This window comes from Chrysochloris asiatica, unplaced genomic scaffold (genome assembly GCF_000296735.1).
Source record: "Chrysochloris asiatica unplaced genomic scaffold, ChrAsi1.0 scaffold00051, whole genome shotgun sequence".
NCBI lineage: Eukaryota > Metazoa > Chordata > Mammalia > Afrosoricida > Chrysochloridae > Chrysochloris > Chrysochloris asiatica.
The window spans coordinates 3,882,948-3,901,817 of NW_006408569.1; the positions used below are offsets into that span (position 1 = coordinate 3,882,948).

General features: G+C 41.0%; 2 pseudogenes; both read left to right on the forward strand.

Moving 5' to 3' along the window:
• The first annotated feature begins 2,631 nt into the window (after positions 1-2,631).
• Positions 2,632-11,904, forward strand: LOC102841838 (annotated as a pseudogene).
• A 733-nt stretch (positions 11,905-12,637) lies between these two features.
• LOC102842218 lies at positions 12,638-18,665 on the forward strand (annotated as a pseudogene).
• The last annotated feature ends 205 nt before the right edge of the window (positions 18,666-18,870 follow it).

Genomic DNA, 18,870 nt, shown 5'->3' on the forward strand with positions numbered 1-18,870 from the left:
TCAATATGAGTTTAAATCAACTCGATTGCTACAGGATTGTGTTGTTTTGCCTTTTTCATGCCACAGTAGTTTAAACATTAATTACAAAATGTGTGTGTGTGTGTGTGTGTGTGTCAGCATAGTAATGATTAGGTAAGAAAGCCCTCAAAATCACAGAGTAGTGATGCAGTAGTTTTTGTTTTGTTTACTACCATGTCTTTGTATAGGAGCTCTGGTAGCGTAGTGGATTACGAGCTGAGCTGCTAATCAAGAGGTCAGCAGTTTGAATCTACCAGCCGCTCCATGGGAGAAAGATGAGGATTTCTGGTCCCATAAACCTTATACAAGGCAGTTATGAGTCGGAACCGACTCCACAGCACATAACCACCAACTACCACATGTCTTTGTCTGAATAAATTTTAAAAAAAATCTTTAAATGAGAACTTGATAATTCTAACGAATGAGTCAAACAGCTCTCAGCAAAAGTTTCATTTTTAAAAAACGAGGCCTTACTTATTTTCTTTGCAATTTCAAGTGACCCAGGAATCAGAAGTAAAAATTTTATGTAAAGAATGGAAGCAGTGGGATACGTGATATTACACGGAGGGAGTCTCAATCGTAGAGATAAAACGAGGTGTAGGATTTGTTGCATGTAAAGCTGATGATCTGCTCTATAAATCTTCACTCAATTCACAATAAAAAGTATAAATAAATATAAATGATGTTGTTGTTGTTAGGTGCCATCGAGTCAGTATCGACCCATAGCGGCCCTATGCACAGCAGAAGGAAACACTGCCTGATCCTGGGCCAACCTCACTACTGTTGGCACGCTTGAGTCCTTCGATGCTGCCACTTGGCCAATCCATCTCTCTGGTGGTCTTCGTCTTTTTCTCTGACCCTCCACCTTACCAAACATGATATCCTTCTCCAGTGACTGGTATAGCATATATAAATCATACTTAAATGTAATTATATGATCTGAAATATAGAATTCTCTGTGTGTATGTATGTGCTGAAGTGTAGAAATGGGCACACGAATCAAAATTTTGGATGTGAATTTTATTTTTCAGCACATGTTTATTTTCTGAAACTTTTTGCAAGTACCATGTCTTAGTTGTTGTTGTTGGTAAGTGCTGTTGATTCTATTCCAACACAAATCGGGCAAGGAGAACACAGCCATGTTTCCTGGGGCTTTGTCTTGTTGTTGTTAAGTATCATAGAGCTGGTTCCGACTCATAGTGACTCTGTATAGGGTTTCTGAGAAGCAGCTGGTGGGTTGAACCACCAACCTTACGGTTCGCCACCCAGTGTTTATTCTACAGTGTCACACCTGTAATCTTAGTTACTAGTGAGAAAATACTTCAAAATTGGTCCCCAAGACATAGTTAGTGACATCCACTTCTATAATCAGGTCATAGGAAGCTATTGTAGGTCACTTACTGACATGGAAGCATGCTTGTGTTCTAGTGTTAAGTGGTGAAACCATGAACTAGAGTTGATACATATTCAAGAACATGTGTTACTGTAAGTCAATCACTGTCTGTACCTAGCCCTGAGAGCGATTTAAACCCTTGTCTTAGGAGTTCAGTCCAAATGGGTGCCTCACAGGCAAACCACTGGTCTAATGCCTAGTCAGAAAATGGATGAAGACTCTCAGAGAAGGTGAGAGACTACCAAGAACCATGCATCCTGGTCCTGGCATCCTAGTGCCTAGATTTGCTCTCCTCCAGGACTTTAGGGGCAACTATTTTCTTTTGCCTCTTAGGCCTGGATCACTGATACCAAAAGATCCTTTTACACCAGGAGAAAACTCTAGGTATGGAATGCTGAGTGAAGACTAGAACCTCCAAGACAGATTGAAAGGAAATGAAGTTCTTGAAAATATCAGCAGTGTGATGTGGGTGGGTGGCTTCGATTTCAGTTTGTTTTGAAATCAGTTGGAAACCCAAAGCAAAAGTAATATGAGCACGTTGTTTTCTCAAACAAGGCAGGAGCCTTGTTTCCTGGTACCTCTGTCTTGTTGTTGTTGTTAAGTGACATCGACTCCGACCCATAGCGACCCTGTGTAGGGTTTCCAATGAGCAGTTGGTGAGCTTGAACCACCAACCTTACAGTTTAAACTACTTTGCAGTCTGACACATTAGCCCACAGTGCCGCGCCACACCAGGACTCTACCTTTGTCTTTGTGGTAGTGGTTATGTGCCATGGAGTAGGTTCCTACTCATAGCGACCCTGTACAGGGTTTCCGAGGCTGTGAATCTTTACGGGAGCAGAAAGCCTCATCTTTCTCCTGAGGAACAGCTGGTAGTGTCAAGCTGCTGACCTTAAGATTCATAGCCCGATTCATAACTACTACACTACCAGAGCTCCTTTATCTTTGTCTTAGGGTAGCGTTTTATTCCATAATGGATGGGTGAAAGAGAGCTCCTAGGATTGGCCCGAACTTGTTGGCATACGTGTAACGCTACTGCCATCAAGCGGATAAAATTTTTTTTAAATCCTAAAACATTCTGGCTTCCTTTCCCTGAGACCTAGTTGAAAAAGTTGCCCTATGGCGAGATGGAACGGGCTTGGAACCCACATTGGCCTCCTTGACTTCACTTCTAAGGCCTTACAAGAGATCTGGAAGTTGGTCACGCTTTGGTTTAGAACATGGCAAGAAAGCAGGCAGAACTGCAGGAGCAGATGTCAGGCCCTCAGGAGCAGGAAGTTGTGGGGCGGAGCCTCAGTGTCTGCCCAGTGTGGGTGGAACTAGAGGATAGCACTCAAAATACAAGTAAAAAGTCTTCTTGGGTGTTTGTCTCTGTCTCTATCCTTAAAAGTGTTTTTGTTATGGTTGTTAGGTACCCTGGAATTGTTACTAACTCATAGAGACCTTAGGCACAACAGAAGGAAACACTGTCTGGTCCTGCGCTAACTTGGCAATCACTGCAATTCTTGAGCCCATTGCTACTGCCACTGTGCCTATCTATCTTGTTGGGGGTCTTCCTCTTTTTCACTCCAATTTACCAAGCCTGATGTCCTTTTCCAGAGACTGGTTCCTTCTGACAATATGTGCGAAGTATGAGAGACGAAGTTGCGCCAACCTTGCTTCTAAAGAGCATTCTGGCTGTACTTCTTCCAACATTGATTTGCTTGTTCTTCTGGCAGTCCATGATACTTTTAATATTCTTCTCCAACATCGTAACTCAAATGCATCAAATCTTCCACAGTCTGCTTTATTCATTGCCCAACTTTCACATATGAGGCTATTGAAAATACCATGGCTTGGGTCAGGTGCACCGTACTCCTTAAACTGCTATCTTTGCTCTTGAACACTTTAAAGAGGTCTTGTGTAGTAGAGTTGCCTAATATCCTTTGATTTCTTGACTGCTGCTTCCATGAGTGTTGATGGTAAATTCAAGCAAAATTAAACCTTTGACAACTTCAATATTTTCTCCATTTATCTTGATGTTATGTATTAGTCTAGAGATGAGGATTGATGTTTTCTTTACAATGAGGTGCAACCCATACCGAAGGCTGTGATCTTTGATCTTCATCAGTATTAAGTCCTCTTCATTTTCAGCAAGTAAGGCTGTATCATCTGCATATTGCAGAGTTTTAGGCAGACTGATTTGTCACTGTGCTGTGAGGTCTTGACCCCTATAGCAGAATGTCAAAGCCCATGCCGTTGCTAGATTTCATCTAGTTGGTCCTTGAAGGATGGTGACCGTATGCATAACGGAATCAAACGCCACCACGTCCTATGCCATCTTCATGATCTGTTGTGGATTGGCTGAGTTTTAAATGAATAGATCTCCAGGTCTTTATTCCTATTCTGTCTTAGTCTGGAATCATGCCATGTTGTTGCATGTCGTCAAGTCAATTCTGACTCCTAATTATCCTATAGAACAACAGAGTAAAGCTGTCCCTTAGGGGTGCCTAGGCTAAAATCTTTGCAAGAGCAGATAACCAGGATTTTCTTAGTGGGTTCAAATGGATGACCTTTCGGTTAGCAGTGGATATTTACCCAGGTACCATCTAGCTGTAGCAAGTGTGACTGGTGGCTTTCTAGGCCATACGAAGATTTAGAGCACTACTGTCTAGAGCCAAAAGGAGCTGTGTAGAAGCAATGGGGACAGAGTGACATGTCACATGGGCCAAACCAGCCACTAGGAGAGCAGATTTACCCAAGCAGATGAACCTGTGCCCTTGCAGGTTCATTATCAAGTCCTTTGTCTGGCTCGGACCCTGTCTCATTTCTGCTCTCCTTAATAGGGCAGGGAGATGGCTCATTTGCACGTTTCTCCTGAAGGGAATAACTTTATTTAGGCCTGTGAACACCATGTTTGACCTCATACTAGCAAATGTTCTTTCCTGTGCCAGTTTCACAGCTGAATCCTGATGAAAATTCCTCAATGTCCTTGTAAGCTAAACACCCCTTTGGTATTGAGCCCTGTAAGGAACCCATGACTCACAACCACAGTGTCATGAAGCGTGGTTCAGTTTTCTTGGAACTTCTCTTCTCAGGACTACCTTCTTCACGTTCTGTTCTTAGAGAAGGAGGGAGTGTTGATCTGGTGCTCTACTGTGACTTTCCAGTGTTACAAGATCTTGTTGCAATATGTCCTCTCGTGGACTCTGATGACCCAGGCAGGCTATCACATCAGAAGGTAAGCTTTCATCAACTACCATGGGGACAATGCTGTCCCAGGGAAATTGGCTGTGACAATCTTGCCTGTGCCTAGCTCTCTTTTAGACTTGTCCTGGTTGAGCTCAATGATGACCTATGGACATGCAAGAATGCCTTGGAGAGCCTGTGCTTCAAGAGCTCCAGGTAGCCTATGAAGAAGAAAAAATGATCTCTAACCTTCCCAACTTAATTAACCAAAGGGTGATCCAAAGAAAAAGTCTAGATCAAATGTGCTGACTTGCCCCTTATGGAAGAGTAATTTGACCTCACCATTACTCTTGGAATAGTACAGCCATATCTATGGGGACAGGGGGTGCTGTGGTTCCATGCAATAAGCACTGGGTTGCTCACCACAAGGTATACAATTCTAGCCTGTCAGCTTCTCAACAGGAGGAAAATGAATCTTTCTGCTCCAGCGAAGATTTAAAGCCTCGGAAACCCTGTATAGGTTTTGCTATGAGTCGGATCTGACTCGATGACACCTAACAACAAATGTATGGGAACAGTATACCATATCTGAAACTATAAATGTAGGTGATTACTGGGCTCATCCTAGTCCTTGAATTCCTTTGGATCAAGAGTTCTGTGCTCATCTCTCTCTGACTATCTTTCATAGGATCCAACTGCCTGGGCAGTGAATGGAAGACTAGTTTAATTCCAGTAAATCAATCATAAAATCACGAACCGTAACAAACTAGAGACTATGAGCAACTATGACCAATGCTTATTAGTATCATACAATGAGAGCTGATCCAAAGTGAAAGATAATAGAAAAACAACCCATGAGGACAGCAAGCCAAGAAAAGAGCAAACTTTTAGAATAACAAAGCTCATGGAGTGGAAGGCTCTGTGGGCACAGATTCTCAAATCCTCCAGTATCCGAGCTGATGACTCTTTTCAACAAGTTTTCTCATTTCCCCTTTTCAACTATCCCTGAGTGAGCTGCTAAAATGGGAGCAGTCGATATCACCAATTTTGTGTGATGATTTGTAGAATCAGACAAGCCTCTACCAAGAGGGAAGCATAGATAGTCAATTGGTTCTTCTCTTGAAGGATAATTTTGTATCAGTTAACCTTTCACTTGGACATAACCTTGGTCCAGAGACTGCCTTTCAAAAGTGATCACACAGCCACATGTCCACAGGAGAGAAGAGGGGTAAGGCCAAGGAGGTTCATAGCAGTTTACTTATAAAGGATCCATCCTTATAAAGGATGGATACTGAAAAGGGACAAAAGTTCTAGGATTGATTAGACCCCATGTTGTTCAGCTGTACCAAGTAGTTCCTTCAGTGCTAGCAAAGATCGAATTTCATTCTCTGTGGATGAATCAGCAGAGATGTTTCCTGCCTTTGATTTAGAGAAAAAAACCAAATGTTGAACTTCGAGGACCAAACCACACGAGTTTGCTGACGCCAGGATGCAGAAACAGCAAAGTAAAGCATGTTTTTCTGCTCAGGCTGCAAGCTTCTTAGTGCAGCATCCCTTCCGCTGCCATTAGTTGCTATGTCAGAACTCTTGAGGGAAGCGCGAAGCGAAGCCCGGGCCTGCGGGCAGTTGAGCTGGGAGACCAAAGCAATGCCAAAGCACCTATGGTCCTCCTGCAAACTTAAGTGCGCACTCGCACAACTGCTCCCGCGGCCCCAGCAAGGAAGACAGTCGCGCCCTGGACGGGGTTCTACTGCAACAACTGCTACCTATGCTGCCATGTCCGCACTGGCACCTTCTTGCTTGGCATCTGGTACCTGATCATCCATGCCGTGGTACTGTGGATGCTCTTGAGTGCCCTGGCTGATCCAGATCAGCATGACTTTTCCAGTTCTGAAATAGGAGGAGACTTCGAGTTCATGGATGGTTCCAACATGTGCATCACTATCGCAATTTCCTTGTGATCTGGATCTGTGCAATGGCTACTTATGGCGCCTACAAGCAACACGCTGCCTGGATCTGCCCATTCTTCTGTTACCACATATTCGCTTTTGCCCTGAGCACCTTGGTTGCTGTCATTGTGCTTGTTTCTCCAAACTCCATTCAGGAATACATATGACAGCTGCCTCCAGATTTTCCTTACAGAAATAATATCATGTCAGTGAATCCACCTGTCTGGTCTTCATTTTTCTTCTGTTTATCAACGTTATCTTCACCTTTAAAGATTATCTGATTTGGAACTGCTGCTGATAGACCAATGGAAGAAACTCCCCTGATGTCCTGTTTATGTTACTAGCAATGACAGTATGGTACTGATACTCTGTATGATGATGCCACTGTGAATGGCGCTGCCAAGGAGCCACCATGACCCTACGGATTTGCTAGGCCTGCAGGGGTGAGGACCGTCCATGGCGTCGAGAGGGGCAGTGGCTTAACTTCCCAAGTCTATTAGTCTCTTCCCTTCTGAGACAGTCTCTCAGAGACTACTTGCTGCTTAAATGCTTACCAGTTGTAAAATATAAATGTTAGTTAGAACCCTCTACTTTTAAGCCTATGCTTTCTCTAGATCACTGTGAATAGACTCGCTGTAGAATTCTTTACTTAAGGATTTAGGGTGTAATGGGCTTCACTGACTGACCTTCGCTGGGAAAGGAAACTTGCTAAAACAATGGATGGACTTGGGGTCAGATGTCTGGGCACCAAAGGCAGGGAATTAGTCACACTTTTCCTCTCTGTACCACATGCCCCCTTCAAAAGTTTAAAATAAAGTCAAAATTTGACAATGTTTTTAAAAAAATGTTTTTCTGTAATTGTGAATGTTTTTCTCTACATAAATGATTACCTTGAACCAAGTATATAAACATGTATTTATTCTAAAGAGCCAATATCACTTAGGGATGTATTTGTAAGGGTTTGAATGGAACAAAAAACAGTATCTACCTTTCCAAAATAATGTTTTTGAGGACACACCAGCAAGTTTAACCTTTGTATATACTCATGACTTGAGGCGTTGGCAGCCAAGGTTTACTTTTGAGAACATTCCATTGTATACAATTCTATGTTTCCCTGAAATATTCACACAGCAATATTTACATATTGGGATCATTGAATGTCTCTCTCTTACCGGTTAAGGAAACAAGAAGTTTCTGACAAATTATTACTTAACACATAATCGGGTCATTTCAAGCATATGTAATGGCTTTTGAAATAGCCTCATGCTATAAGACCTGAGAAAAATATTGACAGAAAGAATACTATTAAACCTCAAAGAAGTCCCATATAAATCATGTCAGTTGAAAGTAATGGCAAAAAAACCACCCAGCAACCACCCAAAAAACCATCTCACTTATAGACACGCACCCCCATGCTCACAGAAATAGAATATATAAAGACGAAGCAGCAGTTCAATGGATCTAAAGGCCAACTGAGAGCTCCTCAGTTTGTCATTTCTTTGCCAGATACTTAGATTATCCTTAGTATCTGTGAAAAAAAAAAAATTGTTTCAGCAATGAAATGCTACAAGTTTCTCCATGAATAATTAATGATATTGGAAATTTCCTGTTATTTAATATTATATGATCTATCCATGGCACTCAATAGTGTGACCAGAGTAGAATTGAAGCAAAAAAACAAACAAACAATGTGTTTGTCTACATTTGAGGGTGCTTGTGTTTTGAATACCTTGTTGACCATATCAGGGAATATATTAATGATTCTATATCTACATGGTGGTGGTGGTGTGCCATGGAGTCAGTTCTGACACATAGCACCCCTGTATAGGGTTTCTGAGGCTGTAAATCTTTATAGGAGCAGAAAGCCTCATCTTTCCCCCACAGAATGGCTGATAGTTTCGAACTGCTGTCCATGAGGTTAGCAGCCCAACTTGTAACCACTACGCTACCAGAGCTCCTTCTATATCTCTATAGTTAAATGATATCAGCTCTCATGAACTATCATCCATCTAGTTTATAACATTTGAATGTGTGTAGCTATCTAACTGCGAATAGTGGTTTCCTCGGGAAAGTGGGGTTTGTGAGCAAATGTTTCCATTTGTACTTCACAGATTTTTCCTGTCAGGACTAAGTGTGCTTTTATCTTTGATATTATACTTTTTCAACATTTGAACAGTTTGTCAGTAGCATTTGTTCCTTTTGTAGTCCTCTTGGATGATAGAGTAAGATATAAAGAAATTTAGAGTTCCCAAAATTTATATATGGATGTGAGAGCATACAAACTGTCTAATAATAATGAGATTTTTGCTCAAAAATATCTTCAGTGTTGTTGTTAAGTGCCATCGAGTCGATTCTGATCCTGTATCATATTTCCAAGGAACAGCTGGTGAGCTTGAACCACCGACCTTGCAGTTCAAATGACTTTGCAGTCTGTCGCATTAGCCCACAGCACCACACCAGGACACCATCTTTAGTGTAGGTTTACTTATAATTAAAGAGAAACAATGTTTGTTTAATTATGTTTAATGCATCTATCTCTTTCGATATCAATCTGTGTGTATACATATGTTTAATAACTACATCATTTTAATCTAGGTGATTATTACAGTGTCTATTGAACTTGCCTCTCCAGATCCAGATGTATATATGTGTATGTATTTATTTATATAAAGAGATATTAATGAAACGTTGTTGATGCGTCTGAAGCATATGTGAAATATGTGTAAGAATAGATATCTGGTGTGATGCACAACAAACGTACACATTGATCCAATTTAAATATGCGTTTGTTTTTATAAAAAATATTAAATAGAAAATGTATGTATGTATTGAAAATGTATGCCTATATTGAAAATATATACATACGTTATAGAAAATAATATCAAAAACTGCATGTATATATTGAAAAGTGTACAAGGAAATAAGACAAAGTTTTATCAGTTTTCTTAACAGTTTTGATGCCATTATTTTTCTTCTTCTTGAGCAGCACATGGTTGTTTACCGAGTCCTTTAATCACCATTCCTGATTCTACTAATAAGAAAATAGTGTAAATTTCATCCCTAAGATTAAACATCTCCACACACACACATACAAAGTCATAAGTAACAGAAAAATATTTGATGTCATAAGAAATGCTGTCATGTTGAAACCATGAGACAAAACTTGGAGTAACCTATGGAATTTATGCACATGTAAGTAAATATACCATGCCATGTAGACCATCGTATAAAATGCAGAATGAGAGCCTTCCTCTTACGACTACTGCCAAATGACTGGCCCAAATCCATCACTTAAGGCCAGAAGACTCAGAAAGACTCACATCTTGTCTGCTTTGGAATCCAAGCACAAACCACTTGGATATGTGAATCCCTCATTACCGATGACCTCCTCAGGTTTCAGGCAATTCCTTTTTCTTTTCTACCTAGACCCATGTAACATCCAATAACGAAATTTAATTCAATGGGAGAAGCTGTAAATGTAATACAAAATGAACAGCCAACATGCATAGAATAGCTCAAGTATTTATTTCTGAAATACTCCTTACAGTTGTTCTTGAAGATGGTGGTAGACCATTTAGGCCTCAGTTTGTTTTCAGAAGGAAAGCAAAAGTTAAAATAAAAGAGCAACATTGTGAGTCTGTTTCCTCAAATGGGCAAGGAGCCAAGCAGCTGTTTCCTGGGGACTTTGTCTTGTTGTTGGTAAGTGCCATGGAGTCTGTTGTGACTCAGCTACCCTGTATAGGGTTTCCAAGGAGCAGCTGGTTTCCCAGGAGTTTGAACCAGGCCTTTGGGGTTTCAGCCAACCTTGTACTAGAGTGCTTATCCTACTTACTACAGCTCCACACCAGGACTTTGCCTGTTGTTAAGCGCCATCTAGTCCATGTTGTTGTTCTTAAATGCCATCTAGTCGAGCCGATTCTGATCCATAGTGACCCTGTATAGACCACTGAACGGAGCAGCTGGTCTGAGGAGCGGCTGGTAAGCTTGAATCACTGACCTACAGGTCCAAACCAACTTGGCAGTTCAGCAAGGTGCCACACTGCACTAAAACACTGAAATTTGTTTAGGTTTTTTTTCTAGATCCAAAGGTTGGGAGAGGAGCGCGACTGCAGGGCTTGCTAGCTCCGTGAAGCACTACTGCCATCGTGTGGAAACAGTTTCGAAATAGCCTAAACTACTCTTCCTTCCTGTGAGGCCTTGTTATATACCCTGGAGTCGGTTCGGACTCATAGCGACCCTGTACTGGGTTTCCGAGGCTGTAAATCTTTACGGGAGCAGAAAGCCTCATCTTTCTCCCGTGGAACAACTGGTCGTTTTGAAACTGATGACCCTGAGTTTAGCAGCCGGATTCATAACCACTAAGAATGACCACGTCTATGGGGGAGGTAGAACTGCTGGCATGGTGCTATAGGATCAGAACTGGACTGCAAATCAAAGGTTGACAGTTCAAACCCACTCACTGCTCCTTGGAAACCCTATACAGGGTCTCTATGAGTTACGACTGACAAGATGGCATGTAACAACAAAAATGGGGAGGTAGAATAGGCTGGCCCTTCTTGCCTTCTCATCTAAGGCTTTACCAAGATGGCTGTACCTTGGTGTAGAACCGGAAAAATGAGGGGCCAGAAGAGAGGCAAGTTAGGCACAGAAAATTGTGGGGTGGGGCCTGGATTTCCACTTGCTAGGAAATCCATTCAAATACATATGTAGACAGACTTTTGTTTCCTTTTCTTGCCCCTTGTCTCAAGAGTAGGCTGGCTTTATATATTATCTCCTTACTAGAGAAGTCTCTAGATGGTATTAACCTGTACAGCTAACCAAAAGGTTGGAGGTTCTAGCCTACTCAGGGGTGCCTTGGAAGAAAGGCTTGACAATTGCTCCCAAATTGAGGTCATTCATTGGTAATTGTATGGAACATAGCTCTACTCTGACACACATGGGGTCACCATGAGTTAGAAAGGACTCAATGGAAAGTGGTTTCTAAGAGCCTTAACTTCCAAAGGCCTACTTCCTGGGTGGCCAGCCTAACTCTGGCTAACAGACAAGATGCACATGTCCAGATGGGGAATACAGACAGAGAGGAAGAACACGAATTGTTCCTGTGTGGAGGTGGAGAAGATTAGTGGATTTGTAGGTAGTTTGTTGGATCTAAAGAACACTTCAACCCCCAGATGGAGATCTGAGCTCCTCTCATGTGTCACAAGAGGAGTAGGATGTAATTCCTTATCTTTTTTTTCCCAAAGCAATTGAGTTCCTAAGATTTGGGTCCACGTGGACATTGTACTAATTTGTATTTTCTTTTCCTGTTTATAGCTGCTTGGCCATGAAGATGCCTCTAGCATAGGCCTGACAACATATCCCTTTGTTGGAGATTGAACTTTCTAGGGCCCCAAGTAGACTTACTTGAGGATTTTAAAGGCTAGTCAATATTTGAGATTCATTGTGTACAAGAGGTATCTTTCTTCTGGTGTCTCTCTTCTGTATTCCAGAAAGTCTTTGTAACTGACTTCTTGAAAAGAAGGAAGCCTAGGTGTTTAAATTGCCACACCAAGACTTTAAATCATTCTATTTGAAATATGTTCAAAGAATGAACATGATGCCTCACCAAATAGAGAATATCAACAAAAAAGAACCAAATGATAATTTTGGGATTAAGGTGCAAAATAATTGAAAACTTCACTAACAGAGCTCAACAGTAGATTGGAAGTGACAGAAGAAAGCAATGAACCCTTAAAATAGGTGAATTGAGACTATTCAGTGTGAGGAACAAAAAGAATGAAGAAAAACTGAATGGAGCCTTAGAGACCAGCGGGACAACACTAAGCATACCAACACACATGTCATGTGAGTCTCAGAGCAAAAGCAGAGAGAAGGGGCAAAATGAATATTTGTGGACTCATGGTCAAGAGATGAAAGCTCTTTCTAAAAGGTAGGTCATTTCTCTATGCCTTGAATCACGGACCTTGGGGTTCAAACCAATTTTGGGCAGTCCAGTGCACTAACCCACAGAGCTATTTATACTTCCTCATAGGCCCAGTCTCTCGCATCTGCTAGGCCCCACGGGAAGGAAAATGGAATGGCTTGTGTATTTTAAAACTGTTTCCGCAAGATGGCAGTAGCGCTGCAGGCAGGTCAAAATACCCTGCTCTCATGTGCTCTTCTCCCGCCCTTCTGTCCTGGAAAAAATGCCACCATACAGAAAGGTCCCAAGAAACATGGCTGCTTTGCACTTTGCCCTGTTTGAGGAAGCACGCACCTACTGCCTTGCTTTTTCTTGTGGTTTTCATTTGAGCAACTCATAGTGGTTATGAATCGGGCTGCTAATCTCACGGTCAGCAGTTCGAAACTACCAGCTGTTTTTGCGGGAGAAAGATGAGGCTTTCTGCTCCTATAAAGATATGTTGTTGTTAAGTGCCATCGAGTCGGTTCCGACCCATAGCGACCCTGTACAGGGTTTCCGAGGGTGTAAATCTATACAGGAGTAGAAAGCCTCATCTTTCTCCCGCGGAGCGGCTGGTAGTTTCGAACCGCTGATCTTACGGTTCGCAGCCTGATTCGTAACCACTACGCTAGGAGCTGTGGTAGCGTAGTGGTTACGAATTGGGCCGCATGACACAACCTGCTTGCTTAAAGTGAAGAGGACTTGAAGCATTTACTGATGAAGACCAAGGATATAGCATTTAGTATGGCTTGCACCTCAATGTAAAGAAAACTTAAGAGTCTTCACAACTGGACCAATAAACAACATTATAAACAGAAAAAAAATTGGGGGTTGTCAGATATTTCATTTTACTTAGCTTCACAGTCAATGTCCATGAAAGCAGCAATCAAGAAATCAAATGAACTGCATTAGTCAAAGCCACTGCAAAAGACCTCTTTGAAGTGTTCAAGCTATCACTTTGAGGACTAGGGTATGCCTTACTCAAGTGTCATATTTTCTGTTGCCTCATATGCATGTAAAAGCTGGGCAATCAATAAGGAAAACAAATGAAGAATTGATGCTTGAATTGTGGTGTTGGTGAAGAATATCAAATTTAACATAGATGCCAGAAGAGTGAACAAATCTGTCTTGGAGACTTAGAGCCAAAGGTTCCTTAGAAGTGAGGAGGGCGATAGCTTTGTTGTATGTACTTTGGACTTGTTGTCAGAAGGGCTCAGCCCCTAGAAAACAGGACATCATGCTTGGTAGTGTGAGGGTGACCGATAAAGAGGAAGACCCTCAATGAAATGGATTAACACCGTGGCTGCAACAATGAACTCAAATATAGGAAAGATTCTGAGGATGGCCCAGGACCAAGCAATTTTTAATTCTGTTTTATATAGGTTTGCTGAGTCAGAACCAACTCTGTGACTCCTAACAACAACAGCCATTTATTTGGCACAAAATATGATTCAGTGTATTCAAATAATAAATATTTAGCAGTTTATAACTCTGAACATAGTCCAATAACTTTAGAATCAATTAATGAAAAATTACCAAAATACATACCTGTTTTTGATGAGGAAGATAGCCCTAGATTTCCTTTGAATCAAGTAGGAAATCAAGATGAATATGCATACCATCCAGGAAGAAAAGAAATATCCAAAAGACTCCTTTGATGTTTACAAACACTCTACTCTCAGAAAACTTTCCATCCATAGATGCCTTTATCAATAAAAAGTTTTAAAAATTAAATAAGATGAAACAATTAGCCTATCTTGTTAAATATAAATGAGCTAAAAAAAAACAAAACAAACTAGAAAGAATTTGTATACAAATGAAATCAACAGAATGACAAAAATATATAATAGAAATAAAAAATGAATCCAAATAAATTGTTTGGAAATACCAATAAAACATATTAACTCATCAGTCTAATGGGAGAATGGTGGCTCTATACAATAAGCACTGGAATGGAAACCACAAAGTTTGTTGTGGTTCAAGCCCGCCAGCTGATCCGCGGGACAAAGATGAGGCTATCCCTCAAAGATTTAAAACGCTTCAGAAACTATACAGGGTGACTATTAGGCAGAACCTACTCAAAGAAACTTAACAAGAGAATCAGTCTAAAGGAAGAGGCATTAAATATTTAAGATTAAGTATGAGGAAGGTACTTTCACCTATGGCCAAGTAAGATCAGCAAATCCTTTCTCCAAAGAGTAAATATAACAATGGATAAATCTGACAAAAACAACCACTTCTGTGTTCTGGAAGTCAACAAAAATCATGTGACAATGTTAGACTTTGGGCTTTTGCCCACTTTTTAGTGTTGGAATCTGAGGTCCTCTGGACTACACCTGCTCCATTCTCCTGTGCACTTCATACCTTCTGTTACCACCAATAAGGAGGTCCTGCTTGGGTGAAGTAAAGACCTTCCTAGAGAAATAAAGATTGAAATAATTCCTTCCTAATTGACCTGTCTTAGAAAAAAATACTCTCAGGTTGGAAGGCACTCAAAATGATGTAGTGTTGCAACCATGGGCTCAAACATAACAATTGTGAGGATGACACAGGACCAGGCAGTATTTCATTCTGTTGTGCATAGTGGAACTGACTAGATGGCACCTAACAGCAACAACAAAAAGAGACAAAAATGGAAGAACATACCATGCTCATAGATAGAAAGACTTAACATTGTGAAAATGTCAACACTACCCAAAGCAATATATAGATATAATACAATCCCAAACCAGAGTCCAAAATCATTCTTTAAAGAGATGGAAAAGTTGATCACTAACTTTACATAAAAAGGAAGGAGAGGGGAAGAGCATGAGTGGAATGTGGGACCCTAGCCAGAGAAGCAGTGACACCAGAGATGATGGAATTGACAGAGAGCAGCTGAGGACTCTTACACTCATGGAAAGAGAAAGACTGGATGCTGGCGGCCAGTAGGTAGGCTTGCAGAATGTGCCCTTTGGTTGTTTAAATGATTATATACTCCTAAGTGTTTTTGTGTACATCAAAAAACAACAACAGAGGGAATAGAAGCAAAGACTGTTAAATGATGATGCATTCAGGGGATTGTAATCATTGCAATGAAATGAAATACGATAGGATGAGTGCAAAACCGATGTTCTCCCATGTACTATCACTCAATTCACAATAAACAAACAAACCACAAATTAGCAAGTATAGAGGTAGAACAACACTTTACCAAAAAAAAAAAAAGGAAAGCGGCTTTAGGTAAACAAAGCACCACTTAAGAAAAACAAAGCTGGGAGGTCTCTCAATTCCTGATGTCAAAGCCTACTACACAACCACAGTGGTCAAAACAGCCTGGTACTGGTACAATGAAAGATACATAGATCAATGGAACAGAATTGAGAACCCAGAAGTAAATCCATCTAGATACAGTCAGCTGATCTTTGACAAAGAGCCCAAGCACATTAAATGGGGGAATCGATGATCTCACAAATAGTGTTGGAAAACTGGAAATCCGTTTGCAGAAAAGCATAACAAAAGTCTTACCTCACACCATATACAAAAGAAAACTCAATGTAGATTAGAGACCTAAATGTAAAACGTAACTATAAAGGTCATCAATGAGAAAAATAGGGACAAACTTAGGGGCTATGACACATGGCATAAACACACTAGCAAACATAACTAAAAACACACAAACAGCAGAAGACAAAATAGATGACTTCTGAAAATTACATTACATCAGAAGATTTCACCTAAGGACTACAAAATAGCCAACAGACCAGGGAAAATTTTTTTGCAATGACATATCAGACAAGGGACTAATGTCTAAAATTTATAGAAAACTACAACACCTCCACAAGAACAAGAAAGTAACCCAATCAAAAATGGGCAGAGGACATGAACAGACACTTCACCAAAGAAGACATTCAGGTGTCAACAAACATGAAGAAATGTTCGTGATCTTTAGCCATTGTAGTTTCTGTTAAGCGCCATGGAGTAGTCGGTTCCAATTCATAGCGATACTATATAGGGTTTGCAAGGAGTGGCTGGTGAGCTTGAACCATCGACCAATAGTTAATGGTTCAAACCAATCTTGCAGTCCAGTGCATTAACCTGCTATTTAGAGAGATGCAAATCAAAACAATGAAATATCATCTCATCCCAGCATTAATAACAAAGTTAAAATAAAACAGAAAACAAAGGCTGGCAAGGGTATGGAGATACTGGGATGGGCCAACATTGCTGGTGGACTGTAAAATGTTGCAATCACTGTGGAAAATGAATGTGCTTCCTCTAAAAGTTGAAATAGCAATACCATATGACCCAGCAATGAGCCATGTTCATGGCAACAGTATTCACAATAGCACAAAGATGGAGACAGCCTAAATGTTCATCTATGGAAAAATGGATAAAATTTAGTATATACACACCATGGAATACTAGGCAACATTGAAAAATTGAGATGAATTTGTGAAACACCTCATAGCATGAAAGAACCTGGAGGAAATTATGCTGAATGAAAGTAGTCAATCACAAAAGGACACATATTCTATGAAACCAGTATTGTAAAAATTCAAGAAAAGGTTTTCATGCTAAAAGCAACATTATTTGATGATGTGGGAAGGAAGGACAGTAATTCACTGATTAAGAAGGCAATATGCAACAAGAGGGAGATTGGCAGAAGAATGATGAAGACACAGGAATGAATGCAAGGGTTAATGGGGCTAGAGGTAAATACTGTTATATCCACAGCCTTGCAACATGGATACATACACAGGTTGAATGGGCATGGAAGGGAGAGTGAGAACATACCCACAGACCAAGATGTTGGTACATGAGGCTTGACCTTGGCTACAAACATACCTATGAATTTGCTGATTTATACAGGGGACAAAATGATGAGAATTTCTTAGACATGACCAAACATCTTGAGGCAACAAGTTGCTGGGCCTGGAGTCCCAGGACCATAGTCTTGGGGGACACCATAGTCAGTGGAGATTATATAGTCAACAAAGACAAGGTTCTACATCCTACCTGAGTGAGTAGCAACTAGACTCTTAGAAGCTCATGAGTTGACATCTAATGTGCAACTACTGGTTTTTCCATGTGCGGAAGAAAGAAGACTGGTAAAAATCAAAGATGCTTGGTATTAGTGCACTAATGGAACACTTGAACATTAGTCTCCATGACTCAGAGCAGAAGAACTGCACGGTGCCCAGCTATCACTAACAATTGCTCTGAAACAGATCACATTACAAGGTCCTGGATAGAGAGGGAGATACCGTGGAACAAAATTCAGAATTTTACAAAAGTCCGTGCTGAAACTGGCGGCAAAGACATCTGGAAGATCCCTGTGTCCTTTCTCCTTGCCTCTCCACACACACACCCCATCCCCCACCCCCAGACTCCCATGGAAAGCTGCAATATTGGGGCAAATTGAGCATATCCTCCACTGAGGCATCAGGAAAGAGGATCACAGGGTACCAGCACCCTGTCTGTGTTTGGCGTGCAGGCGTGCTCCAGTCTGAGAGATGAGTTTTCTCTGCTGACAATGAAGCATGTGCTCTGGAAAGATGTTTTGGAGGAGTTGCTGTGGCTTATACTATCTCCCAAGGGGGTGAAGATCTGTGATGCCAATGGATCCTGAGTCTCTGGACATCCTGGGGATCTCCAGACAAGAAGAAGATTTAGGTCCAGTTGACCTTTTAGTGGGGGCATTTGGGGGCTGAATATAAAAAGATGAATTCACATTATTTAGGTCAAGGAGTTGTTGTTGTTGTTGTAGACCAGCTGAAAAAGGTTATTGACACAATCAAAACCAACTTTGATGAGAGAAGAATCATCATGTGTGCTTGGATTCCAAAAGACCTTCCTTAGATGGCACTGCCTCCCGGCCATGCCCTTTGCCATTTCTACGTGGTAAACAGTGAGTCATCCTGCCAACTGTACCAGAGGTCAGGAGACATGGGCCTGGGGTGACTTTCCTCACTGCCAGCTAGGCCCTATTTACTTAAATGATCACATATCACTGGCTTGAAGCCAGGTGGCTTTGTCCATACTTTGGGGAGATGCACATATTTACCTAAATCACATCGAGTCCCTTAAAGTTCAACTCCAGCAAGAACCAAGACTTTTCCATAAGCGTAACATTCTTTGAAAAGTTGAGACACTTGATGATTTCAAAGCTGAAGACTTTCAGATTAAAGGATGCAATCCTCATCCAACTACTTGAATGGAATGGCTGTCTAGAGTGGGTTTTAAAAGAGTTGTTTCAGGGATGGTGTTAACTGTTAGTGGTTGAACTGGATGCCCAGACGAAAATGTTCTATTTGCTATTAAGGAAAAATGAAGTAGGTCAAAACTCTTTTGGCTACCTATCAGTTATTACTTATTAAAAACTGCTTCCTCTTAAGCATGTTGCCAAACAATAACAAATA